This window comes from Liolophura sinensis, chromosome 11 (genome assembly GCF_032854445.1).
Source record: "Liolophura sinensis isolate JHLJ2023 chromosome 11, CUHK_Ljap_v2, whole genome shotgun sequence".
In the NCBI taxonomy this organism is placed as follows: Eukaryota; Metazoa; Mollusca; class Polyplacophora; order Chitonida; family Chitonidae; genus Liolophura; species Liolophura sinensis.
The window spans coordinates 20241068-20264100 of NC_088305.1; positions in this window are offsets into that span (position 1 = coordinate 20241068).

The window sequence follows — 23033 nt, forward strand, 5'->3', positions numbered from 1 at the left end:
ATTAAGCTGAAACTTCGGACAAAGAGTTTATAGTAGGCCATCATATTAAACTGCAACATCGGAAAAAAGATTTTATAGTCGACCATCACAGTAAGCTGAAAGTTCGGGACAAAGATTTCGCATTGGACCATCATATTAAGCTGAAACTTCGGGACACAGAGTTTATAGTCGACCATCATATTAAGCTGAAACTTCGGGACAAAAAGTTTATAGTAGGCCATCATATTAAACTGCAACATCGGAAAAAAGATTTTATAGTCGACCATCACAGTACGCTGAAACTTCGGGACAAAGATTTCGCAGTGGACCATCATATTACGCTGAAACTTCGGGACAAAGAGTTTCTAGTAGGCCATCATATTAAACTGCAACATTGGGAAAAATATTTTATAGTCGACCATCACAGTAAGCTGAAACTTCGGGACAAAGATTTCGCAGTGGACCATCATATTACGCTGAAACTTCGGGACAAAGAGTTTCTAGTAGGCCATCATATTAAACTGCAACATTGGGAAAAATATTTTATAGTCGACCATCATAGTAAGCTGCAACTTCGGGCAAAGATTTCGCATTGGACCATGATAAATTGCATTTATACGATAAACTCGACCTCTTCAACATCCTACGCTTTTACATTACGTTACGTTGCATTACATTACAAAACTTTGAACAAGCCGCGTCTTTATAAATGTTTGAATATCAGTAATAACAAGCAATAACTGTCCGTACCAATATGTGCATACACACAGATATTTAAGTGAAATATAATAAAATTTTGCTATACAAGTCATAACCTGAAGCTAGAGCATTGACGGGAATCAAAAGTTATAAGGAGCTTGTTTTATACCCAGGAGTTTGGATCATACATCGAAGTAGGTCTTGAAGACCTGAAGAATCAAGCCTATAAAGGCATTGTATATGAGATACAGCTCGTTGTAACCCATGAATAATGTATCAGTTAGCAAGTTTTGATTTCAGTAGGGGTTTTGAATCTCTGAAACGCAGATACATGAGTAACGAAGAACTTGTTAAACGTCATACTTTTCGGTGTACGTGAGCCCATAAAAGACAAGCAATGCAACGTCACAACATGCAAAAAAAAAAACGATACATGTTAATAGTGCGATTTGAACTTCTTTGAGTACCCACCCATTCCGGTAGACGAAAACATTTCTTGAGAATAGGGTAAAAAATTTTATAGAATATAACCTGTCAAAATCGAAAGATTGGTTGGTCTATCCTTTATTTTTATGGATTCTTTAGCGATTATTTATTCATTTATTTGATTGGTGTTTTGCCGTACTCAAGAATATTTCACTTATACGACGGTGACCAGTATTATGGAAGGAGGAAACCAGGCAGCACACAGGGGAAACCCACAACCATCCGCAGGATACTAAAGACCTTCCCACGTGCAAGCAACCGGCCCGGATAGCACAGTTGGTAGAACGTCCACTTCGGGAGCGGTAGAGCCAGGTTCAATCCTGGGTCGAGTCACGCCTGAGACTTCAAAAGAGGAAGATGTAACTTCGTCGCTTGGCGTTCAGCATGAAGGGGATAGTGCAACGACTGGTTGACCCGTATCAGTAAAATGGCTCGAGCGAGGCTGCTTTCTTGCCTTCGGTAAGTCGTCTCAGTGAAGCAACACTAGATAAAAGAGCGGTGGAAGTGCGTCTTGCAACAAGGACGCACATTACATACACCCTAAGGATTCCTTCGTCGTCATATGACTGAAAAATTGTTGAGTAGGACGTTAAACCTCAAGCACTCACTCACTCACGTACAACCAGAGAAAAGCCAACTTGAGCTGGGTTTGAACACGGCGACCGCATTGGTGAGAGGCTCCTGGGTCAAAAATTTGCTGAAGATGGCGGGAAAACATATGATCGAAAGATTTCTAGAACATAACTGCACAGACCTAATTAGATTTAAACTGACCAATAAAGGAGGATAATCGCGAAGAGTTTAGACCGGGTACTACGGAAACTACATAATCTGACAGGGCACATGAGAGTTTACGACCATAAAAAAAGAACAGACCACAATGTGTGTAAACCCAACACTTGAGCGTCGACGTCATCGTCCTAGTTTACGCCTTTATTATCTGGCTGTGACGTAAAGCACGTGAAGTGGACCATCACTCATTCGCTTATCTCAACAACAACGCGTCTGTTTTCCAGATAAAAAAAAAAATGACCCGCTTATGCAAAAGATGGCAGCGGGCTAGTACTACCCTTGGAACACGTCTGAAATGGGACTATGTTCGTTTACGCCACTACTTTCTTTTTGTCGTTGTCAGCTTCCACTCCTTAAGTGTAATTGGTTTCGATCAGCTGTCACTTTTAGTTAAACGGTTCATGTGTTCCTTGACAGAAAGTTAATGTTACAAACATTGTCCAGGTGCTTTCTTTCGTTGACCCATTTGTTGGATTCTGTCAGATTTGTTTTTAAGCGATGTTGAAACAAATCCCAGAATCCCTCCGGTCCAATAATATTGACTCTTTGTTGTCTGGTGTGATTCTGACAACAGCAGAAGACATATTCAACGTCAACTTCCTAAAGGACCTCGTACGTGGGAAGGTCTGTAGGAGCCTGTGGATGGTCATGGGCTTCCCCCCGGGCTTTGGCTGGTTTTCTCCCACCATACTGCTGATCGCCTGCGCATAAGCGAAATATTCTTGACTACGACGTAAAACACCAACCAAATAAATAAATAAAGTAGAACTTGAAAAAGAAAATCGTATACGAAACGTCAACCATAATATACATTTCAGGTCAATAATTGCAAGACATTGGCAATTTACGACATGCCAAAAACGTGATTATCGCCATTAAAGCTGTTAGCCAATAAACAAAAACTAACCTGCAAGCCCTGCGATTAACTTCCCATCTCTATGACCGATTTGGAGCACATGCTGGATAGCACTGTGCTGTACTCAACACAATATCCTGTTAGTCTCCTATAATCTATATGTTGAATTAATAGACTATGTGTGCTCCATTTGACAGAATAATCCGCTGCAATGACGGAATATATTCCAGCATCACTCATACAACGCTTTTTATATTTTGATTTTCGAGATCCGGATTCAATGAGACTCGCAACAAACCCATCTATCATGTCATTCAATCCATGTTGTTATGTGATATCAATGATTTTGGGATGTGAACCTAATAACATGTCAGTGCGAAGCACCATTAGACACGAGGCAGTATTTCGAAATCAATATTATATAATAAATAAATAATATAAATAAATTATCGCCATCGCATTTATCAGGGCGATATTTTCATCATCAAGTTAAATCGAGACCGGAAGAACATGCTTAAGCTCGGGTTAGACTCTAAATGACGACCAAAAGGGTGTCTATCTCAGATGTTCCATCAACACTTCCATTTATTACCCAAGAATAAATCGCATTCCGCTTACCTAAGTGAAACGATTTAAAGGCTGTAAATTTATTTATTTGATTGGAATTTTTACGCCATATCCAGGAATATTTGACTTATACGATGACGGTTAGCATTATAGTGGAATGAAAGCAGGGATACTCGGGGAGGGGGGTGCTCACGAGCAAACAGCTACGTATAGCCATGCACAATCAGATAAATGAAATAAAATAGTATGCTTATGTACTTTGTATTCCATGTATCTATGAATACATATACACACATTTACATATATTCCCATGCATTTGATATTTTATGAAAATATTACCAATATTTATGATATTGTATTTGGAACTTTTGGGCCATTCCTGATATTTGTACTTGGAACGTGCTGGCCGTTACGTTGGCTCAGTTGGGATGTATACCTTATGTGTAATGTTTGAAACCAGGTCGATCGTCAGGAAAGTATAGTGAAACGGAGGTGTATTAATACCATTACAGTAGGTGTGCGTCATATACACTTTGCCTACGAACGTGTCAAAGGGTGCGCCTAAGCGAGGAGAATGTGCCCGAAGTATACCACCGAACTTTGCCGAGTTACTGCCGAAGACTCACGGAATGTTTACAAGTGCTATAACTTTCGACGGCAAGTGAATGCTTTTCATCGATTGAATTGAATATTACGTTACAGAATGTAATACTCGAGGACAGTAATGCGTATTAAATGTTAGATACATCAAGTGTTTGGGCCTTTCATCTCTCTCTCTCTCATAACCCACACCACTTTCATCCATAGATATGTACAACGGCCGAGAAAAGGTACGCCAGCTGTATACAGGGCCTCAGACAAACATTAATTTTCCCATAAGTGACAAGGTCTGGTGCTGTAACTCAGTCCCAAACAACCCTTAGCCAATAAGGTTTGGCGCGTACCTTGCCCAGCCTTTGAGAAAGCAAACATAAAAATCTTGACAAAAGTTGACCGTCAAAATCTGGACCTTTCTATGCCAGTTGCTGAGAGGGATGCCTAGCAACACCATAGGGACGTCACTCGCAGCCTCGTAACCACCTGTCTCCTTGTGTCCTATTGCACAGAATTTTAAACTTTCATCATTAAAACTCATACCTGCCTAAAGCTTAGACAATTTCCATCGTTTTGATACCAAGCATGCACCTATACACAAAAATAGCAGGCTAGCAGCGAAAAAAGACTTTAAACCCTAAAATACACAGAATTAGATTCGTAATCCGAAAAACGGAAGTGCTAATGGGGTACTGATTCCGTACATGCTTCTACAACACGGGCAATCCCCTCTATTTAATGCATCATCAGCGCATGCGTTACATTAGAATCTACCACACATATAAACAGTTGAAACGCAACCCAGTTTGGTTTGTGCCTTCTCAGATATCAGGGTACATGTACTTGTGTAGTTATCTTAAGTGCTGTGTTTACAAATCATCGAGGGAGGCCTTTCCTTTGATGTTTTTCGCCAGACATTTGTGTTGGTAATTTGCTAATTCCTATACTCAAACAACACATGACAAGAACGAAGAAAAAATGTGACCAGAAAAAGAATAGATATCTATTCATCTAAAGTTTTCCTCTGACAGAGGCGAGGAAAGTAGGTGTCAATAATGGTAAACTTGGTGTTCTCACGTTTCCACACAAGCCATTGAAAACGCCACAAGAGTTCATACCTTGGACATACCTTAGTACCCTTTATCAATGGTTCTCAAATCACTTTCTTTCTAACCTATAGGCGTACACTGTGATTATCCTCTTAACTGGTTGAGAATTTATTTATTCATTTGATTGATGTTTATGCCGTAATCAAGAATATTTCACGTATACGACCGCAGATAACGGGGGAAAAACCCATGGCCATCCACAGGTTCCTATGATTAAGAACTACATGTATTTTGTTTTACTTGAAAATTAGAAACGTATAAAAAAAAGGAGACAAAAAATGCGCCCGAGAATTGTTTTGAATGAAAGTACTCCGGGGAATCAATTTATATGGTTTCCTCTGGGCTCTGCTCGGTTTTCTCACACCATAATGCTGGCCGCCGTCGTATAAGTAAAATATTCTTGAGTACGGCGCAAAACACCAATCAAATACGTGTATAAATCAACTTATATCAGGCACAGCGGAAGTGTTCCAAACAGACCAATAAGAACAACCTATTCCAAACAGGCATATCTCGTATGGTGTATAGAAGCTCGCTCTCGAGTATACGAGTATTATGTAGGACTGGCCCAAGGAGCCATCTTTTTTCGAAATTATAGAACTTAATTGGTGTTAGTTTTTATTAGTCTAGAAAATATCATCCACATACTTTAATTTTAGAGGTAGTTGTAAGAAAGAAAAACTTGCTCACAAAAGTGATCAGCATTTGTTTGGTCAAGAAATACCACTGACCTTAAAAATCATGGTTGAATGTGGTGGTTAGCAGCTTTTTTTTATGATGGCAGTCTGTTGATCAGATAGGTTCGACTAGGTTTTTTCTTGGTCAGTTATTGGGTGACCAACATTTATTTGGTCATATAGCGACCAAGTTTTTCTAACAGTGTACATGCTGAAACTTACGGTTTTCGAGTTAGCTCCCGCTTCAAGAAATTACAATCATGGTCATAGAATACATCGAGAGGCTGGAAATAATAAACACAAGTAGCTGCCATTGATGCAGAGGGCTATAAATTGCATTTAGCATCTCTGTATTTTCTTCACCTATTTTCTAAATGTAATACTGTGATATAATGCTTGTTTGCATTAAACTTCGCACTTTTGAACATTACTTAGACGCATTTCATTGGAGCTCTTGGGTCGGGCCATACCAAAGACTTCAAAACATGGTACTTGTTGTTGCCTCGGTTGGCGATCAGCACTGAAAGGTTAGAGCAAGGAACAGGACTAGTTGGCCCAGTGTCAGTATTATGTGACAGGGTGGGGTGTCATGTCTGGTATTTTCAGCATGATACTTCAATGGCGGCAACACTTTGGCGGCATGGACTCGCCCTGCCATAAGAAGGCACAGTACATGTACACACACCTAATGATTCCTCGTCTTCATATCACTGAGACATTTTTAAGTATACGACGTAAAACATGCATGCATACATTGGCGCTCAGCAAACAAACATGTTCCAAAAGTAATTAAACACAGTGAAGACCAATCCCTCCCCCCCTCCTCCCGACTCCTCTCCAACACCAACACCCTCACCGCAGTTTCCCGTTTAGTGAGTGAGTGCTTGGGGTTTAACGTCGTTCCCGTTTAGGATTGGCTGTAGCACGCTACTTTCCAGTAACAGAGATGTCATAAGGCCTACATCAACCTACCCGTCAGATGACCCTACATCCCATTCCAACCCACCCCACGTGGTCACGTGGCAGGGCACGTGGCGTATCTGTTAATAAGCATCAACTCCAACACTGAAAATCTTCAAAATCGACTTGAATTGACTACAAGTGGATGGCACTTATGCTGGGATTGTCAAAAGGACTGGTCTTGTCTAAACAAGAAAAACACCCCGCAGTTATTGCATTCTGGAGATGTTATTTCGCGCTTGATTATCATTGATATTGCACAAGCGCCGAGGAAATAATTTGCACTGCAAGGCCTTGAGCATATTCTATCAACGATACCTGTATCAGGTGATTTATCTGGCTTGCTCACTCTACTGACTCTACTTCGTTGTGTTAATGTGTTAATTAACAGCTTAGCATCATATCTATAAAAAAAATGACAGGTGAGAAAATTCAGGTCAACGGTTTTCACCACCTTGGAACCATTTCTGTGCAGGGCTTGTGGCGTTATGACGTTGTGAAGTTATGACGTTATGACACTACGGGGTGATGTTTTTTGGTGCTGAAGGGTATTCGGGTATACATACCATTTAATTCTTTACATACTCGATAAATTTTATATTCTGAAATATTTAGTTTTCATGATTAGTAGGGAAAGCGAGGAAGTTTGTCAAATTTTGAGGATAATTGTCATTACTTGGTACTTGAACAGGAAAAAAGAAGACTGCAGTAAAGACTTAAACTCTAGAAAAATCCAGCCTCTTATCAGTTTACATCAATTAACGTATTATTCTAACTGTTATCAAAAATGCTTATAAAATAGCAACTTGTACAACACCTAAGACTGTACCTAAGTAGAATTAGTTAAAGAACGGAATGTAGTGGTGTTAATTGTTAAGGTAGGAGCCGTCTGAAGTTTAACCACCAAGGCGTTTTCTGTCTTCCAACACGACTCATCCACCCAAGCACAAATACAAGAGTTAAATTTGCTAATTCATTCTTGCAAAATTGCAGGTGTGTAGAGGGAGTTCGAATATAATTTTGCAGCAAATGTTTATTTATTTATTTATCTGATTCGGCGCCATAATTAAGAATATATATTTAAAGATAAAAAACCGCAAGAGTCCAGCTCTTGTTGGTATACGTGGGAAGGTCTGGCAGCAGCCTGCTGATGGTCATAAGTTTCTCCCCGGACTCTGTCCGGTTTCCTCCTATCATAATGTTGGCGGCCCGCACGTATAAGTGAAATATTATTGAATACGGCGTAAAACACTAATCCAAAAAAAAAAAAATAGCGGCGAAAAACAAAACCGTCTAATTTCCCTCAAAGTTGCTTATGTTTCGTAAGCTTTAATACGAGACCACACTGTGACAGTAAGCCATCGAATACCAACGAAAGTTAGAACGCAGGCTTAGTTTTCTACAACACCCTATAATCATCACAGGTCTCACAACGCTAATAGGATCAGCTAATTCCGCCACCCCCCCCCCCCCCACCCCCCATCCCTCTGAAGTCCACAATCCTTGCTATGTGATCTGTTGATAACAGACCAGGAGCCTGTTGATGCCGTGGATACCATCGACTTCATATCGGATGCATAACTCTTCACTAACTTTATACAGCCCTCGTAAGCTAATTCCAAGAGCCTGTTGATGCCGCATCTACCATCGACTTCATATCGGGTGCATAACTCTTCACTAACTTTATACAGCCTTCCTAAGCTAATTATTCCCTCTGACACCTTGCAGTGTTTACCGTCAATACGACCAAACAGGTGTGCTGGTGTTAGTAGTGACCAGGTGTGCGGTGCCAAGCAAGTCCGCTGTCAGGGGCGCCTCTCTTAATAAACAAATTACCTGATAAGTCTGCTACTGATGACCTGGCTCATGCCATTCGCACATCTCAGGCCCAGTTCGTCTTTCCAGTCTATTATTATATATTCAGCAGTGTTTGGATGCAGATAAAAGCTAAACGAGCGAAAGCTTCAGGGCCCCCCATAATCAGGAAAGGGCCTAACCGAACTTCATCCAACGTGTAGCTTTTTCCACTGACACATTTTGCTTGATTCGGCTTGATTGATTTGTGAATTTCTTAAAGTAACCCGTAAGGCCATATAGCGTGGATCTTAAAAGCGTCTCTTTAATGCATCTGAAAATGAATTCCACAGATTCCATGAAAATGTATTCCACAGATCATACTTCAGGGTGAACTACAATTGTTTGCTTTAAAAAAAAAATCACGTGACTATGTGTGTGCATTGTAGTTTTGTAAAATTAACTTGTGTAACATACTTTTATATGAAGTATACAAAAGGCTTTATATCCAAATAATATGTAATGTGTGAATGCAGGTAATCGTTTAAAACAGCTGATATTTTTCACTTAAAACAACCTTTTTATTAAATAATTAAAAGACGTATGTGTGGTTTTAATTTCTTTGTGGCAACCCAAGGCCCCTGAATTCTCCTGCTATAACTGTGTAACAAAGACCATGGCCTCTGCGTTTGATGTAGATAAAAGGTTGAGTCAATCTGACCTCGGCACTACGCTGGCGAATACCCAGTTATAATTACAGAACGTTGCCAGAGAGCGGCTATAGTTTTTACCTGTCTCAGCTCAGCATTTATCTACCAGTTACAGCTCAGTTAACGCGATCATTTTATCAAGACGTCATGACATTTTTATAGCAGTACACATTATTATATTTCTCTTATGAGTTCGTTCGACAGGTATACCATCTTTGTATACATATTCATCCCGGACACCCATATATGGTAATTTCATTAATGAAACTAGTCTCTTGGAATCTGACTTTCATTGGATATTATTTTCCTGTTCGACTGTCTGAATTCTGAAATGGTCGCTGTGAGTTAAAGTCCAGCTCATGCGGGTTTTCTTTTATTGCCGTACGTGGGAAAGGTCTTACAGCAACCTGCGGATGGTCGTGGGTTTCCCCTGGCTCTGCCCGGTTTCCACCCACCATAATGCTGGCCGCCGTTGTATCAGTGAAATATTCTTGGGTACTCGGCGTAAAACACCAATCAAATAAATAAATAAAATAAATGAATTCCGAATTAGACTCTTCGCTCACCAATAAGGACTCCGTTATAAAAAGCCCACCCGCAGGGTTCGCGACGTCTACAGGAGCAGTCACCGTCTTCTTTTTTAGAAAAACATGTGTAACTCTCGCCAGATGGGTAAATATTAATAATATGGCTGCTCCGTCCGATGTACGCAATAATGTACGATTTTGCCTACTTTAAACTGTGATATATGAGTAATGCAACAACACAAAAATAAAAGTGAGTGATTTTTATACTTTTTTAAATCTCTATGCATGTACAATGTGTACATTTCGTGAACATGCTGCTAACAAGGTAGTGTGGAAGTACTACATCACTGATACGCTATATCGTACAATAATAAGAGAATACTTTATTGTTCATTAATCATGGAACGGTATATCGTCCATTAATAGGGGAATGCTATATCGTTTATTAATAAGAGAACACTTTACCATTCATTAGTTATGGAACGGTATATCGTGCATTAATAAGGGAATGCTATATCGTTCATTAATAAGGGAGCACTTTATCGTTCATTAATTACTAAACGCTATATCGTTCATTAATTACTGAACGCTAGATCGTTCATTAATTACTGAACGCTAAATCGTTTATTAAAAAGGGGAAGGGCAACCAATTCCAAATAATGGCCGTCGTTACCCCTGCGGTAAAGCGTTGTAACAATGATGTCCATGAGAAACCCCGGTTGGTCCGCGTGCTAAACAGAAAATCTATAGGCCCTATTCTTTCACTGATCCCCACATTAAATTAACCCACTCAAGATGTTTCTCTCTATATTGTCTAATGCCGTGTTTTTTACAGGATAAGATTCAGCCAGAAGTAACAGCGGCTAGCAAATGGAAGCTATTTTCTGATTACTCAAGGGTATACATTGCTATACTTAACACAATGGCGATATTAAATCGTTTTATGCAAAGCATTAATAGAGATCCTGGAAACTGGACAACAAGTTTCTAAACCAACCCACCGCTACATCTGTCTCGGGGAACCTAATAATACAACATATTATAAAACAGTTTTAATTCTAGACCAGTATAACCATACATTATGGATGACTGCCATTCCAGATGATGGTCCGTTTTCTTCTATCACTGTCAAGCACTCTCCATATGGACTGCCATAAGAGGTTCTCAGCTGTAATCGCATGATCTTCACCATACTGATGTGTGTGTTCTTCCATTTCCCACCAGGTGCGCTATAGAAGTACTAATGTAGGGGAGGCTGGGTACATAGATATAATCGTAAACGTGTATTCCCCCGTGTAGTAAATGTCAAGCCGCCACACATACATGGCTAAAGAGCATTTAGGCGGTCCACACACATGATTAGAAAATCATTTCTCTGTGTCCTCTAGGTGTGCCTCTACTTCATTTAGTATTTGTTCCAGAGCTAAGGAAAGTACGTACACTTAGGTAAAAGCAAAAGAATTGTGAGACGTCATTACTACTTAATTGGCATACCTGGAGTTGCCTAATTGGCTATATATATATATATATATATATATATATATATATTATATATATATAATATAATATATATATATATATATATATATATATATATATATATATATATATATATATATATATATATATATCAGTTAAATTATCAGAAAGTCTTTTGTTGCAGCAGATGATTCTGTTAAAATATAACACACATATTCTATTAATTAAACCATAACATTCTATTTCACTGACAGGATATTGTGTTGAATAGGACGCACTGTCGCGTTATAATAACAGAATACATTCTAGCATCACTCAGAGAGCAGACTTTCTGTTACAATTCAACAGATTATGAGTGGGCGTGGGTGTGGGTGTGGAGTGGAAAGGAACCGGGCACAGCCCGGAAGAAACCCACGACCTGCGTAAGTCCGGAGAGGGAGGTGGACTTGAACTCGCAGCACCCAACAAACGGAAAACAAAGGCTATTCAGGTATGCAGGTAAAATGAACACGAATCAATCCACATTAAAAAATCATGTGAGATTAAATTGAGCGTCTATTACACATTTAACTACAGAATCGACAGCAACACTGTAATACAGGGTCAACTGTAACACAGAACCCATTTGGAAGCAACGGAAGAAAAATCGAAAGACAGGCAAACAGAGATGAGCTATACGTCGAAGACGTGTATTCCTCTGCAAAGCAAACCGACGTCGCCATGACTTCCATGGGACACGGACAGCGTTCAGAGTAGCCGTGTGTCGCATTCCGTGGCCGGGTGCAGCCGTACCATCCTCTGATTTCAAGCATGTGTCATTAATCTTAGTTGTTATTAATTGATTTTGGTGGAGTGCAAGGTCCATGTTATAACAGCGGCAAGCTGTCACTAATTTAGCTTATAACAGCAGCGTCCGGAAAGCTGGTTCATAGGGCTTCAGAGAGCCGACTTTGCGTTGTACACTGATATAACCGAAATGTCATCTCCATGTTGCTGGGCTTCCTTCATGGAGCAAATGCTTTTACCAGCACTGTCAAAACAGTGTGAGTGTTAATTATACAAGAGTGCATTTATGGAATGATGCTTTGGTATGAAAAAAAACATGAATTTTGAAAGAAGCAACAATCGAATGATATCTCCGTTCTATTGCTCTGTCCCATCATGGGCCAGCAACGTCATGCACATACATATATACACACAACAAAATTATACTTCGTTTTTCTTGTCCATCCACGAGTTGGGACGTGCAGTGATTTGTATCGACTTTTAACATAACACCAACCGATTCGTTGGGAAAACACCCAGCTCTCAACCACAGCTTAATCTTGCTCGTCAGTTGAGAATAGCTGCCAAAAACAAAACAGGCATTCTCTTGACTTCACATCTGTTTTTCCTCATGCTCTAAATGTGACGCAATGGCTTTACACGGAAGCCTGTAGCCCCAGAGGAATTGGCGGACTGTTCCCTTCAAACAGCTAAAACAGCAACATACTGCTATCGCCCTCCAACCGTACAACCGATCTTGTCTATTTATAATTGGGCCTGATTACGTAGCATTCTGTCTTTATACATGTTCTCGTTAAAGCTAAACAAACCATCCAATGCATTGCGCACACAGTGAAATTTATATCACACTGTGTATAAACAGTGAAATGCTTTTGAGTTTGGGCGTTCAAAAATTTCCCAATTTATACATATCCACCACGTCATTAAATTATAAATTCCCTTCCAATTCAGTCAATGGATTTAAACTTCTCTTCGTATATTTATTTATTTATTTGATTGGTGTTTTACGCCGCACTCAAAAATTTTTCACTAATATACGACGGCAGCCAGTATTAGGTTGGAGGGTACTGGACAGAGAGGGGGAAAACCACAACCGTCACCAATTTGCTGGTAGGCCTTTCCATGTACGACCAGAGAATCTTCGTATATGAAGACGACACTACAATATACAAAAGAACAGCAGAAGCCACTCATGAAAGCTCTTCACGGTAATTAAAGTGTCTCAATATTTTAAATTTTAGATTGTTTCCGTGATTCGAGCGAACATTACAGGAATGACGCTATCAATTGCTGGGGATTACTTGTATGAGGCCATGTCCACGGACAACTACCAATAGCCACGTGTAGCCATGGTAACGTACGTCATATAGAAGGTCAGCTATATTTTGAAAAATCGCTCATTGCTCTTAATTCCCGAACGTTAAATTTAACTTCAGTGCAGTCTGGGGTGAAATCAAATGAACAAAACCTTTTTTTTCTCGACCTATTTTTTGTACTGAAAACGATCCCATGTCTCTGGAGGGTAAAGTCGTTAACAGGCTTAAATCACGATGTGAGACAGGGCAATGACATATGTCATCGCGTTGAAGCTCAATGCCAATTCTTCTTTCCTATGCCACCTGCCAAAGTACCACCCTAGAAGAGCAGTCTGTGATCCGAACCAACAAAAAAGCCTTGTCATTCCGTGAGATATACGCCGCTAACAAGCGACAATGCCTTGTTTTCAAAGCGTCACAGTGGTCGCAAGAGACTCTCTGGAAGACCAAGAGAGCCCAGATGCCGTCGTCCGCAAAGGTTTGATTACTTCGACCTCTTGACAGTAATCACCTTCGAGAGAGCAACAGAAGCTGATGTTTCAGTTAAATGTATCCGGTTACTTCGCTCCATTAATTCACAAGCCAGGCGTTTTACAGCCTGGGAGACTGGAACGTTCAGATTTCAGCTGTCGACTTGTTGCATGCCCATGTTCTATAGATAGAACATTTGTACTAAAAGCGAACTACAAAGCAACAAAAATGTCTAACAGGTCGGTGATGCGCTCGGGTGGGATTAATCACCGGACAAAGCCATTTGAATGGTCAACTTATTTCACATTCCTTCCACTACTTTAACAACGTATATGTATGGTACATTTAGTATGGAGACACTCTAAACACTGTAACGTCAAAATGACAGAATACTTTGTTTTCTGAGTGATGTCAGAATAGATTATATTATTGCTACAAAACTGGTATACTATACGTAATAAGGCGGATGGTCGTGGGTTTTCTTCCCGGTTACCTCCCACCATAATGATGGCCGCCGTCGTATAAGTAAAATGTTTTTGAGTACGGCGTAAAACACCAATCGAATAAACAAATAAACAAAACTAGTATACGATAGATTTCTTCGGTTATTCAAACACAATACTGGTGGTGAAGCGTGGTAGCGTGCTGCCTATAGTACAATATCATATATCTAGCAGTAACATAATCTATTTTAAAATCGCACAGAATGCATAAAATTAAGCTAAATTTAACAGATTAGCTCTTACAGTGTAGGTCTGCAAGCAACCTGCGGATGGTCGTGGGTTTCCCCCGGGCTCTGCCCGTTTTCCACCCACCATCATGCTGGCCGCCGTCGTATAAGTGAAATATTCTTGAGTACGGTGTAAAACACCAATCAGATAAATTTATTTATTTATTTATTTGATTGGTGTTTTCCCACGTACGGCCGGAGGGGAAGCCAGCATGAGCTGGACTTGAACTCACAGCGACCGCATTGGTGAGAGACTCCTGGGTCATTACGCAGCGCAAGGGCGCTAACCAACTGAGCCACGCAGGCCCGTCCAAACAGATAAATAAATAAATAAATCTTACAGTGTACTGAAACGCATAAAACATATTACACAGTAAAGATTAAATATAATCTAAATATCACATCCCTCCCCCCCCAAAAAAAAACAATAGAAGATTTATTTTCATCACCCCCCCCCCCTCCAGAACAATATTTAGGGTACGTACACTTTACAGTGCAATAGTCCATTTATGGTACATTGGCAGTTCTGTATGAATAATACATAAACTTTATAGGTTAAAGGTTAAATTACCCCTCTCCAGCAGGAGATACTGGAGTAATAAATGTGATTATACAGCATGAACGGGCACTTTTATCTTTGAGGGCAATGCTAATATTTCACCTTCTTATATAAATAATAAACACTATTGGGAATGGGACATTCGTTGCTAAATTTGTACAAAGGGTGTAGAGAAACTAATCAGATATTTACAGTATATGTTGACAATTTGACTATGAACGACCTGTGGGAAGACAGTTGAATATAGGCGACTCTCTGAAAAGATGTAGACTAATATTAATAAGTCCTTCCATAAAAATGCGTAAAATTCTTTTGTGAGTATGGACGGAGCGTCCCGAATATCTCTGCTTCACCTCGCTTCATAATTGTCCATAATTCCAAGCACAGGCGTAAATGTGGACGGAGTGTCCATAATATCTCTGCGATACTCCGTGTTTAATTTCAGGAACAGGGGTAAATATGGACGGAGTATCCAGAACATCTCTGCTTCACCCTGCTTCATAATTGTCTTTAATTCCAGGCACAGGGGTAAATATGGACAGATTGTTCGTCATATCTAGTACTCTGCTTCACAATTGTCCATCATTACAGGCACAGGGGTAAATGTGGACGGAGTGTTCGTCATATCTATAGCACCGTGCTTCATAATTGTCTATAATTCCAGGCACAGGGGTAAATATGGACGGATTGTTCGCCATATCTAGCGTTCTACTTCATAACTGAGTTTAATTCCAGGCACAGGGGCTGTATCAATACAATCGGCACTTTGGATATCTGAACAGTTGCAATGAAAGTGCAAGTGAGATAAATACTTTCAATCAACAAAAACTGATAAAATAACAATGTACACAATTTGAATAATGGTAAATACTAGTAATAAAGACAATATTATTGTTACAATGCAGATTAAATTCACACGCCTACAACATAGCTTGTGTCTTTCCGGCATCAATGAAAACTGTTATCTCCTATTCTTTTCGTTAATGCGCTTAATTTCTTACATTATATACTTTCTTTTAATTCTTTGGGGTTGTGTTTAGTTAACGCAGGTATAAGGAAATACTGGCCTGGAACCTCCATTAAGCTTCACCATTGGCACACGAATGACGACGTTTATATTGAGAACATGGCCGGTATTACACGATATATGAATACTGATTTCATTCTTTCGCCTTAAGCATTCCTTCTATCTTCCAAGCATCACTCAAAACTGTTGACTGCTTCTCTTTGCATGTGTCCGTCCTAATTTTGTACTTTGTACACTTTCTTAGATGTTTGGTTGTTTGTATTGAACGTTGTTTTGAGAATTGTCCTTGCGATTGTTTACCTGGAACGCATAGTTTGGTTGGCGACTGGTACACGAATGTCTATCTTAACTGGATTCCGACATTGAATATATGTATATATTGGTTTGTGTTGGTGACTATCTGGATTCAGTTGATTAAAAATCAATATGCTAATTAGATTCGATCATATTTTCCTGCTTTATGCATTCGTGGTGAGTGACATAATAATGTTTCCGTAAACACGGCATGCCTTTTTTTTTTGGACATATATATATATTTTATTTACTAATTTTATTGCTAATTATGTTTTATCGTGATATAGTCTCAATTTGCGTGCGCATGCGCAAATATTTTGAAAGTTTAACGAATTTAACTTGTATGGTTTATTTTATATTTTTACCAGTATACATACTCAAGAGTGAGAAATGAAATGCCTCGAAATCTTTCGTCCAAATGTTTCGTTCCTAAATAATACATGAGTCCTTAAGAAGGTGCATAATAACCCGAAGACCCATAGCAGTCTTTCCAGCAAATGCCAACAAGGAAGACAAGGGATGCCAAGAATTAAATTAGACAGACCGGAGTTCTCCATCGTGGGAGATAGAAATTATTAGTCATTTTCAGGAATAAAAAATCATGGTTTGTATCTCTCACTGAAATAAAAACTGTCGATTTGCCTCACATAGCGACTATTCTATGCCATTTACATCTGGAGCTTGCCAACTTCAAAGTGATACTGACTTCTTTTATCTTAGTAAATAGTTTCTTTGGTACTGTTATATCGAATAAAGCCCTATATACGACAGGTATTTCCTTTTTTCCCATTTTTCAAAACGTCCGAATTGTGTACAATTAGATTATAAAAATTCAGCTTGAATATTGGTTACATATTTGAGCTATTTGTAATAGCTCTCAAAAACAGGGGGGAAGCTATAGCCATTTTGCTCAATCTGCGAGGCATGCACAATCGATAAAATTACCCCGCAAATGGATCGCAAGAGGCGAATAAACAAATCTGCGAAACTCAGAGACCATTGTAGGGCAATGTAATAGCGGAAGACACCATTACAAATAAGATAATAAGGCTCTAGTAGAATTGCCAGACTCCATCACTCAGAAACAGACGCTTATGTGACATGTGTGGTCCGTTTTGGCGTGCCTCTGAGGTACAGTATCGTTTCTCTGCTTGCCGACTTGAGCTCTTACAACTCTCCTATATGATATGAGAAAAACCCTCCTTACTAAGCTAAATATGATAGGTGAAGTGTCCACATATCAGTTCAGTTCGTCAACCCTTGAAACAAAATGCAAAGTCAAATTAACAAAGACCGGTTTTATTAATAAAAATTTGCATCTCTTAAAATTGTATGAGAGGTTTGGGGATTTTGCTTAAGTTTTTATCAAATAGGAAGTCTATAAATAGGGTAATATATTTTTAGGCCAGCTTAAACTAATATTATGAACAGGACAAAAACCACATATTACTGAATCCAAGCGGTGTGAGGCAAGTGTAGCACCGGGATGCATCCCAGCACGTGGAATTATCCTTAGAGTTTGATCTCAGATGGGGTGCGACGTAAAATGTATAGTTAAGAATAGCAGTGTTTCACATGTAATTCGCAATGTAGTACATCTCATGCATTTCAGCGAAGTAGCCTTTCTCACGCCAGTATTTCGCATAGCCGTTTATCCCACGCCAGTATTTCGACGTTACAGTATTTCTCATGCCAGAATAGCGGCCATAGTCCATTTCTTCTAGCGAGTCGTCTATATTCAGCTGTTTGTAAAATCAGCCATACTGGCTACCGAAATTGCCGTTAGTCAGTGACACGTAACAACTCAAGCTGTACATATTGATATGCTGAAAGTCCGTATTATTACAAACTACATGTCACATACTGCACACGTCTCAATGATGTCACATACAGTACACATGTCTCACTGATGTCAGATACTGTACACGTCTCACTGATATCACATACTGTACAAATGTCTCACTGATGTGATATGCTGTACACACGTCTCATTGATGTCACGTACTGTTCACATGTTTCACTGATGTCAGATACTGTTCACGCGTCTCACTGATATCACATACTGTTCACATGTCTCACTGATGTCACATACTGTACAAATCTCTCACTGATGTCAGATACTGTACACATGTTTCGCTGATGAATCATACTGTACACATGTCTCACTGATATCACATACTGTTCACATGTCTCACTGATGTCAGATACTGTTAACATGTCTCACTGATGTCAGATACTGTTCACACGTCTCACTGATATCACATACTGTAAACATGTCTCATTGATGTCACATACTGTTCACATATCTCAATGATGACACATACTGTACCCATGCCTCAATGATGTTAGATACTGTACACACGTCTCACTGATATCACATACTGTACACACGTCTGACTCATGTCACATACTGTACACACGTCTCATTGATGTCACATACTGTTCACACGTCTCAATGATGTCACATAATGTACACGTCTCACTGATATCACATACTATTCACGTGTCTCACTGATGTGGCATACTGAATACATGTTTCACTGATGTCCCAATAAAACATTTACGATGTATAAACTTAATCCATTGAACAAAGAAATCACATCTTTTGAAGTGTGCGTTCTAACGTGAAATTTTTTCTACAACCGCAGACTTCCATCGGCTGTCATGTCTTTTATGTGCGCAGAAGTAGCACTGAAGGTCCATTGTGGCGTCTGTGAAGTGATTGGTCGGATCCGGGATAACGAGCTAGAGGATATAGCACTGAAAGTTATGTGAGAAGGAGTGGTGGAGTCTAAGAAGTCTGTATAGTTGTCTAAACGATATTGAACAAGTCATTCACAATACTGTTTAATTAGCCTTTTACCTTTTTAGTTCCAGCCCTGTGGCATGTCTTTGTACCAAGGTACTGCGTGTGCATGCCTGCATTGTTCTCGCTGCTACATGAAATGTGTTTCCAGATGGCTTTTAAACCTCATCTTTTTACTAGCACGTCAAGGGGAACTCGTGTGCTCAAAGGTTTCTCAGCCATGAGGAAAATTGCGGGTTTTAGCATCGCATGACTTTGATACAACATTGTTGTCCTTTACTATCACCATTGTTGTCTTAGATACAAAATTGTTGTCCTTGACCGTCAAAGTTGTTGTCTTAGATACAACATTGCTGTCCCTTACCGCCACCGTTGTTGTCTTAAATACAAAATTGTTGCCCTTGACCGTCAAAATTGTTGCCTTAAATACAACATTACTGTCCCTTAGCGCCACCGTTGTTGTCTTAGATACAAAATTGTTGTCCTTGACCATGAATATTGTTGCCTTAGATACAACATTGCTGTCACTTACCGCCACCGTTGTTGTCTGAGATACAAAATTGTTGTCCTTGATCGTCAAAATCGTTGTCTTAGATACAACATTGCTATCCCTTACCGCCACCGTTGTTGTCTTAGATACAAAATTGTTGTCCTTGACCGTCAAAATTGTTGTCTTAGATACAACATTGCTGTCCCTTACCATCACCATTACAGTGTTGAATACAACAATGTTGACCCTTACCATAACTATTATTGTCTTCGATACAACAATGTTCTCTCTGCCATTATCGTCTTTGATATAGCACTGTGGAGTAACCTGTGGGTGGTCGTGGGTTTCCCCCGGGCTCTGCCCGGTTTCCACCCACCATAATGCTGGCCTCCGTTGTATAAGGGAAATATTCTTGAGTACGGCGTAAAACACCAATCAAATAAATACACAAACAATATTGTGATCCCTTGCCATCACCATCATCAATATTGATACAACATTGTTGTCCCTTACCGTCACCATTATCGTCGTTGATACAACATTGTTGTCCCTTACCGTTACCATTTTCGTCTTTGATACAACACTGCCATCCCTTACCGCCACCATTGTCGTGTTTAACGCGACATTGTACTCCCTTACCATTGTCGTCTTTGAAAAAACATTTTTACCCATTAACATTACGATTATCGTCGTGCTTTTATTGGGTATCTGGCATCGGAAAAAAATGCGACTACGTTAATGTTCATGTATTACGTTTATTAAGACGCATTTAACTTACAAACATTAGTTTGCCGTGAAACTAAATGTGCACAACGATCATGTGGCCAATTTGCCAGCTGGTAGTGAATGATCAGGTAAAAAAGAGAACATAAACAAGACATGCCGGGTCGACAATCACAGCAATGTCGTCAGAATACCGTGAGTCCGCCGTAAAACGTAACTCTGTCCAAAATCAAAGGAACAAAACGGGGCTGAAAGGATGAAGCCGATAAAGCGGTGGGATTTCCTTAGATCAAACCCGCCATGTTTTCTGATGCACGCTGGATTCGTTGTTTCATTTCAATAGTCCCTTTGATCAATATGCCAGATACATGTGTTTACAGGCCAATTCCGCGTTCCAATAATACCGCGTCATAAACAAGGCAACACCGCGAATGACCATGCATTCGACAGTGAAGTGCTGATACAGTCTTATTAAGAGAGTAGCTCCTTGATGTGTTCACTCATTACTGTTAACACCGACAAGCCGTGGATTCGACGTTAGCGGAAACACGCGGTTATCTATGCTTCGTACGTTGTATTAAGATTTCAGTATAAGAAAGTTGTAAAACTAACGTACAGCATTACATCTAAGCAACATCACATTGAGCTGGAGCGTTGTTGGTATAAGAGAAAAGCAATTCGGCTTATTTATTAAGTTTCGAAAGAGTATTGTTTTCTTCATAGATCCTAAACAATGCTGCCATCTAGCAGGACGTCACAAATAGTGTACACGATAGGTTCACGAAATATACATCAACCAGAACGATTTTACAATGAAAAGACTTGAAATAGGCAAGTAAATGTAAAACACCGAAGGTGAATGCTCGGTCTCCCGTTTACGTCCCCTGATACACACGACGTCTATTACTTGGTGATGACATATGTTTTGATAGTTTTATGTTTGAAAATCTATAAACGGGCAAAATCCATTACATATAGAAGGGAGTAATGTACAGATAAATATTTAAGCCTTAACGTACGTTCAGTAGGCCTGTCTCGTGATGGTTGGTCTTATTTATCCATTTATTTATTTACAAGACAAATTCTATTTATATTTAACGCCACACTGAAGAACTTAAATTTTCACTTAAATGATGGTTAGTTTTATGGATGGAAGAAACCGCATAGCTGGCGCATAGCGTATAGCTGGCGTAAAACAAAACTGGCTTGATATGTGTCTGGTCCTGAATGGGACAGATTGTTTACGATTTTGTCATTTTTATATCGTCTTTGTGGACATTTTCTTTAAATTAAAAGTACGTTCATGAGTTTTCATTAGTTTGACAAAAGCATTTAGTAATATTAAGCGTTTCGTTCCAATGGCAATGTTTCACATTGACAAGTACCAATGGCGCGGATCTTCTACATCAGCAGTGGCACCCTATAAATACCAACATCTGCTGGACAAAAATTTCAACAGGACGTATTTTTTTAACTCCTGTCAGTTTCATTTCTACATGAATTTGGAAACAGGAATAAACCTTACCTGATTAGATCGTCTAAGCCTGATGCCTCTGTAAGATGACCTTAGTCGTTATCAACAGCTGCTGGTTGTAACGGTAAAATTGTCTTCCACCATTAAGTGCGGCCAGGATTGGTTTCAAAAGGTCAACTGGTAATTCACAGCTCTAATAGCAATCCTTAATACCTCTAGTGTTCGGTACCACAAGAAGAAAAAATAAAAAAATGTAAAAAAAACAAAACCATAACATAAAAACAGCGTAATATCAAATCTTTTGAGTTGACTTTGCGACGATTTTAGGGAAGGTGTCGATCCTGTTGGTTGAATCGCGCGAAATCACCAGATACCAGGCAAAAAACAACCGCAAGTCGCGATCGGTTACAGCTGGCTGGACGTCACAGCTCTCTCAAGGAGAACCGGCAACTACCTGGAGATACATAGATTTTCCACTTAAAGGCGGTCATTTGCCAGGATGTTCAAGCAACCCGTTGGCTTAGTCTCCAGGGCGCTGGTTTGTTCTCTCTCTCGCTCTCTTTCTCTCTCTACCTTGCCCCGTTGATATTGATTACTTGGACCAATGCCTCCCACTTTCCAGATTAGACGTGGTAAAGAATTCGTTCCACAGCGTACACCTGAAGAACGGACAGGTTTCACGGGTGAAGCATACTCCACACATCGAGGGACAGGACCGTCGGCAAACATTCGCTAATCGCTACGGTGACTCGATACCGTTGGGGTGTGCGCTGGGGTGGGGACATGGATGGTACAGTGATAAACGGTTTTAACGATACCAGTCTACTACAAGCTGTTAGTCTGGTTGCTCTGTATAAAGTAAGCAGCCAGTCAGTTTATATTCCAAGACGGGTGTCTGAACGGTTTTGGAGGAACATCAATAGACAATTGTCATTTAAGGAATACTATGATGAGGTTAGTCAAAAGACCCACTGACGCTCCGATCTGAATACAAACACTTGGCAGCATATCAAAGATGTGTACTTGTTTGTGCATTCAAACTACAGTGTCCAGGATACACACACTGCATTCACATTATAACATTATGGGTTGCAAATTATTACAGTACGACTTCAGTTTTTCAGGATA